The sequence below is a fragment of the Pteronotus mesoamericanus genome, unplaced genomic scaffold (assembly GCF_021234165.1).
Source record: "Pteronotus mesoamericanus isolate MK-2021 breed Mesoamerican mustached bat unplaced genomic scaffold, CSHL_Meso_final scaffold_651, whole genome shotgun sequence".
NCBI lineage: Eukaryota > Metazoa > Chordata > Mammalia > Chiroptera > Mormoopidae > Pteronotus > Pteronotus mesoamericanus.
In genome coordinates, this window is record NW_026555325.1 from 870036 (window position 1) to 876930 (window position 6895).

At 41.5% G+C, this 6895-nt stretch overlaps 1 pseudogene; it reads right to left on the reverse strand.

The window, feature by feature from the left end:
* Positions 1 to 1743: 1743 nt before the first annotated feature.
* Positions 1744 to 2674, reverse strand: LOC129061873 (40S ribosomal protein SA-like; annotated as a pseudogene).
* Between the last annotated feature and the right edge of the window lie 4221 nt (positions 2675 to 6895).

The window sequence follows — 6895 nt, forward strand, 5'->3', positions numbered from 1 at the left end:
GCACCCAGGGACAATTGGACCCATTGTTTCATGGGGTTTCCTTTAGGCTAATCTGAAGAGTGTGAAAGAACCCATTTAAAGGGGTCTGATGAATAAGGACAAAATGAAGATCAAACTCAGGCACAGTCAAAAGCTGTTTGTTAACAGACAAGATGTTCTTCAAAGCCTTTATCAGGAGCCAGGGGAGACTTATCTTGCAGCACTCTGTGGAGAAAGTAGGCAAATCTGGGGGCATTCATTTGAAGTTCTAAACAGATGACTGCTGGCCTGGCAGCTGGGCTCAGAACTATCAGTAAGTCTCTTGGGTTAAGTGGGCAGCACTGGGAGATAAGGGTCTGGGAAAAATAACAGCTCATGCAATGGGTAATGTTTATTGGAGAAGTCCTCCAACCTGCCTATATTTGCACCCACTTCCAGGAAGGAGCCACATGTTGCAAGTTAAAGAAGTTCTTTGCTAATCCTGGATCCCTGGTTTAGGAAATTGAGCTATCCTGATATCATATACGCCTTTTCCCTACTTTTCAGATGATAAACAAATGCACAGAGCCATTAGATTTTTAAACCAGCTCCAGACTGGGGCATGATGGTTCTCTGGGTCTGGCCTTTCTAATGCTTTATATCAACAGTAATAGGTAACATTTATTGATTGCCTGCCATATGTAGACTGTCCCCAGATGATCTTATTTGACCCTCACCATACTCTACTCTCATTATCCTCATTTCACAGATGTGGAAACTGAAACTTTGAGAACTTCATGCAATTCACTTAAGGCTTCACAACTAATATGCAATAGAGCTGGGAGCTGAATCTCTATGGCTTGCAATATCCAAAGCCTGTGCTATTAGTCACTTATACTGTTATTCTATTTAGACCCACCAAGGACTTAATCTGCCTTTTCCTCAGAAAATGGGAACTAAGTTATTCTCATTTCAAAGTTCAGTCCTAAGTAGAATGACTGAGTCACACAGAGGTTAAAGTGACTCACTTGGAATTATACTGCCTCATGGAATTGACAATTAGGGATGGATTTTTTTTCTTATTGTAAAAGACAAGCTATGAGTCAAATACCAAAAGATTAAGGAAGTGAGGGTGGTGATGTCAGAGATGCTACCCAGAATCCAGAGTTACTCAGGTACTCATTTGAGTTCATATGTGTAATAATTTCTATTGACATACACGTATGTTTTAATACCACTCCTTAAAGGATTAATGTTTACAAACTGTGTTGCCCAAACAGTAGCCATTAGTTGCATGTAGTTATTTAAATTTATATTAATTTAATTAATTAAAATGTAAAATTTAGCTCCTCAGTTCCATCAGCCACTTTCCAAGTGCCCAATAGCACAAGAGAATTTATCCATTATTGCAGAAAAATTCTATTGGCCTGTGCTACTCCAATACCTCCCTTGACTGATGCTCCATTTGTCTGCTGTTCTTCACTATATTACTTCTTGAAAGGGTTGGCTCTACTTGTTATCTCCACTTCCCCACCTCCCTTTCTCTCCTCAGTCCACTCCATTCAGGGTTTTCATATCAACCATTTCACTAAACTCTCCTTCCAGAGTCATTAATGATCCACATTTTGTCAAAGCCAGTGGCCCATGGCCTTACCTTGTCTATCCTCTCAGCTGCATTGGGTGCTATTGGTCACACTTTTCCTCTTTATCATTTATTTATTTAGAAGCTGTTTATTTTCTGCCAATCTTATTTCCATTTCATTTCAGCGTTTGTGGAAGAGCAGCTTAAGACCACTCAATGGTTGCTCCTATCCTTTCAGTGGCCTGTGCAGAGGGGGCTGCAGACAAGTCTTTAGGGCAGCTGAGTGCCTCAGGCTTCAGGAGGAAACTGCTGAACAGGCACAAGGTACCTGCACCTTCAGACCAGTCAGCGACCTCAGGTTGAGCAGCAGTGAACTTGGGAGTTGGAGCAGTCTATTCACCCTGAAACTCTTCCTTGGTCACATCCTTTTTAGCAGCCGCCTGCAGGTTTCAACCTCTTCAGGATCTCTGTAGAAGTAGAGATCAGGCATGACTGCCCATGGGTGCTCATGTGAGTTGGTGCCACACATGTGCAGAACTTCCCAGGCTAGCATCCACCACATCGGACACGCTCAGTGAGCTACCTTGTTGTTGCCAGGGATGACAATGTCCACACAGGGCAGAGGAGAGTCTGTGTGACATAGAGAGTGGTAGGCAGGTTAACATTAGATGCCTCTGAGAGGGGCTGGTGGTCAGTCCTGGGACTGGTAAGCGCTGAAAGTCTTGGCTCCCGGAAGGTTGCATGGATCTGGTTAGTGAAGTTTCCAGGAGTGAAGCAGCTGGCAACAGGACTGGCTCTAGGGGCAGCAACAGACTTCCACACAGTTCGCTGTCCGGTATCCCTGGATGATATGACACTGGCAGCGGCTGGGTTTTCAATGGCAACAATGGCACAGGCTACCAGCAGAAGCGTCTCCCAGGTTCTCCTCAGATTTGTGATGTAGATGTCATCAATTTTTCCTTCTGTAGATGTACTCCTTCCTTTGGAAGTTGAGGTTGGTCCCACCTAAGTGGGTTCCTGCTGCAAGGACTTTGAGGACATCTTCCTCCTTCATTGGCAGGACATCAAGGACTCTGGACATTGTGGAAGTCTCCCTTTAAGTTAGTTGGGGACAGAAGACAATGCCCTAAGGGCCCCTCTCTGGGTACCGTGGAAAGGACACCGACCTCTTTAAACAATTTCTACCCTGAGCTTCTGGAAAAGCACATTGCCTTGGTTCTCCTCCTACCTCAATGGGGCACCTAGCAGTCTCCTTTTCTCCCTTTTCCTCCCCTACAAGAACTTATCATTGCAGAATCCCTGGGGCTCAGTTCTCAGAACCTCTGTCCTAGGTAGCTAATTTCCACCAGTGATCTTAACAGCCTGAAAGCAGAAATCACAGCACATAGCTCCTAGGATTAAAGCCTTCCAATGGCTTTCCATTGCAACCAAAATAAAATCCAAGGTCCCTACTGTGGCCCTTAAGGCCCCAATGACAGAGCCTCTTCTTACCTCTTCCCTGTGTGATCTGTGCTGATTTTCTCTCTGTCCCTTGGCCAGGCCATTTGCTCCTCGGCTCAGAGTTGTTGGATTAGACTGCTTTCTTTAACATCTTTCCGTGGCTGTTCCCTGTTATCATTTGGATCATCTGGCTCTTAGCTCAAGTATCACCTCAGAAAAGTCATCCTTGAACACTCTAGATTCAGCAGCTCTCTCTATCACACGCTGATATATCTTATTTTATTTTATTTTATTTGTGTCATTTATTAGTGACTAAACTTTCCTAATTTGTTTTATAGTTTGTTTTCTGACATCAGCATATAACCTCCTTGGGGGCAGGGCCTCTCTTTCTCTTGTTCATCACACTACCTATCACAATTGCTGGCACATAGTAGGCACTTTGTTAAAAGTTTTTTGACTTAAAATATTTGCTGACTAACTATCTGGCCAGGAGTCAGAGTGGGGATATTAGGACTATAGCAGATATATTCCCTTGAGATTCAGTCAAAGACAGAGGAGGATCCAGTTACGTTAGTGGGGTGTACAGCTAGGAATGGAGAGTTTTGTTGAATGAACTCTGCCCTTGGCCACTGGGCATGGTCAATGTTTTAAACCAATTTCCTTTGTATTTTGTGACTCTACCAATACCTTAACAGTGTCAATTTCCCTTAATCTTTTTGTTGATTTTCTTTCAAAGATATTAATGCAACACCAGTATGACTTTGGACAAACCGTTCATGGAACTTGGTTTCCCTCTTTATAAAGTAAATTGGTTTTTGGTAGAGAATTCCTAATCTTTCTCTCAGCATTTTATTTCTAATTGTCTGATGTCACTTTAAATAACCTCAGGCTATACTCTTTCTGAAAATAAATTAATTTAACAATAATTTATAAAGGACTTTTGGAAAGTAATTTCACTTTTAGAACTGTATCCTAAAGTAGTCATAAATTTGAACAGAGATTCTTCTTTTTTTTTTTTTTTAAGATTATGTTTATTTATTTTTAGACAGAGGAGAAAGAGAGAGAAACATCAATGTGTGGTTGCCTCTCACACGCTCCCCCAACTGGGGAACCTGGCCCACAACCCAGGCATGTACCCTGACTGGGAATCGAACCAGCGACCCTTTGGTTCACAGGCCAGCACTCAATCCACAAGCCACACCAGCCAGGGTGAACAGAGATTCTTTTGCACTATATTCATCTTAGAATTGCAAATAATAATTAAAAGGTCAGAAACAACTTAAATAATCAACAGTAAGAAAGGTTTAATAAATTCAAGTACTATATGTTTGAATAAATAATATTGGAATATATTTGAATATTAGAATAAAAAATGCCAAGAACCACTGGAAATATTTCCTAAAAATATGAAATGAGGAAGAAATTTTATAATCCAGTATTAATTTTTTATAATTTCAATCTATAAAATACATATGTTCATGGGAAGAAATCTGGGGGAAATAAAAATGTAACTTATAATTACCTCTGGGTCATGAAGTTAGTCTCTTTTTTATATGTTATTATTTTTGAACTCAATGAATTATGTAGCTCTTTTTCAATTTTTTCAGCTAATGAATTGCACTTTTAGTCAGAAATGAATTCTAGTGCTATGAGTTTATAGTCAGAAGTCTCAGGTTTAGTACACTTTAGCTCAACAAATATTTAATGAATGCTTCTTATGAGGCAGGTGCTGTGCCATGAGCTGGGAATAAAATCAGGATGGATAAGGCAGAGTCTGGCTAACAGACAAATTGAAAACTGAAACCCTGTGATGGAGGACATTGCAGGGCCCTGTGGGAGCAAGGTGAAGGGGGAGAAGGTGTTTGGGAGAGAAGGATAAAAAGAACACAGAGCTTCATAAAAACGTGTCCTGAAGGTGCTGGGTCCCAGTTCTTGTCTTGCTTGCTTGCTTGCCTGACTTTGGACCAGTCATTTAACCTCTCAGCCTCTCAGTTCTCCATCTGTAAAATGAAAATAACACTACCAGCTCTCTGTACTAACCCAGGTTGTGATTTTTGCAGATCACATTCTAGAAATGCTCCTGGCACCTGACAAGTGCTGTCAAGGGCTTACAGGCTTAACCTAAAGACAGCAGGAAGTAGAAGAAACCTTGGTTTAACGATTAACATTACAGAAAGGCCTGGGGTCCCTTGGATGACAGTTCTCTTGTGTATTGGATGAGGTTGCCACTTCTCTCTTATGCTGACCCTAGCAGCTATTTTGTAGTGTGTTATTGCTCAAAGGAAGTGCAAAAGAGCTGATATGGGGATAAAATGGGACTCTGTGGGAGACTCTCAGCTTCCACATTGTAGTGTCCCCTCCATCCCCTTTCTGACCTCACTCTGGGAGTGATCTGAAATCATCATGTTTTATGACTCAGAGGAAATGGTGCTGCAACTGAGGACCCAAATCCCTATTATTTTGAAATTAACAAGCCCAGGTACTGTCTGGAATTAGACTGGGGTACTTGCGGACCTTGATGTTGAGTTTGCAATGGTTTAAGCTGGATTCCTTTGTGTCAGTGGCATCCCCCATTGGCTTCAATCTCTGGGTCACCACAAATTTTAGAACAAAAGAGAAAAGCTAAAGTCCCTCCTTCCATGATCAGATCTCAAATCTCACTTAGGAAGGCAAAGCCGCTAGAGATGGGATTTGGTATGGTCCTAAAATAGTTTGCTTCTTCTGTTCTTCTTTTGGGGTAGTGCTGGTTCTTTTCTTGCACAGAGTACTTGGCTCATTCTCTCACAGTTTTTTTCTCCCTGTGATCTTTCTCTTTTTTTTATCTCCTTTCTTCTCTGCCCTCCCTTTCATTTTTGCAAATATTTACTAAGAATCTACTATGCATCTGGCATTGTGTTAGACACTATGGACAAAACAGATGGAAAATGTCACCAAAAGTTTTAGATAAATGCTATGGAACTTCTGAAGACAAATGGCTACCAGACAACATGACCCAGGACTTCCTCAGTCTCTCAGGGATGGCTTCAAGGAAAAGGATGTTCTCAGCTGAGTTTTATAGTAGAGCAAGAACCTGGATATGCTGGGAGAAAAGTGGAGAAAATAGCCCAGAAAAGTACATGGAAGGGAAACCGTGGAATATGTCTCCAGTACCAGAGCGGACAGAGGCTGGCCTGCCTTTGTTTCTCCAGTCTCTCTCAGAGAGTGAATGAAACCTCACTCAGACATGAGATTTCCATTTCTTAGCATAAAACCTTTCTTTCCTCTGGTTCTCAAGACGTAACTCTGCATGGTTGGGATCTTCCAAAACTTTTAACCCACTCACCGAAAAATGTTGGCATAAAAAGATAACAATAGCAACATTAATACACATAGTTCAAAGGAGGTCTTTCCTTTTAAGTTACAGAAAACATTAGCATCCTAATTAGCAACATCTATGTTTTCTTTTAAGAATATGCTTTCTCTGTGTGATACTACATAAAACCATTTTATAACTGCAGTCTAATCCTTAAGAAGCTTCATTGTACCCTTCTTCAAGCCAACAAGTGGGACTGGGTCTTATTTATTCTTCTAACCTGAATATGATACTTCATAAAAGTTTATTGATCGACAGTAATGTGAACAGCTACATAATAGCATGTATTCTGAAAAATCTGGGAATAGGAATAAAGTGGTAGCAGCCCCATTTTCCAGGCAGACAAATTGGAACAAGGTGCATGAAAAGCTTTGCTTAGCCTTTCTGCCAACATTTGACAAATTTCTCTTCCGAATTTTTGCCCCATGGTGAGTTCTGCATGGTCTTGGCAGAGTAGGGCTTGTCGTGTCTACCACATGGCTGCTCCCCTGCAGTGCCAAAGGATGAGGCCATTTGGAGACAATCACCTTCTGTCTCTGAGCTTTGACATCTGGAAGGTGGAC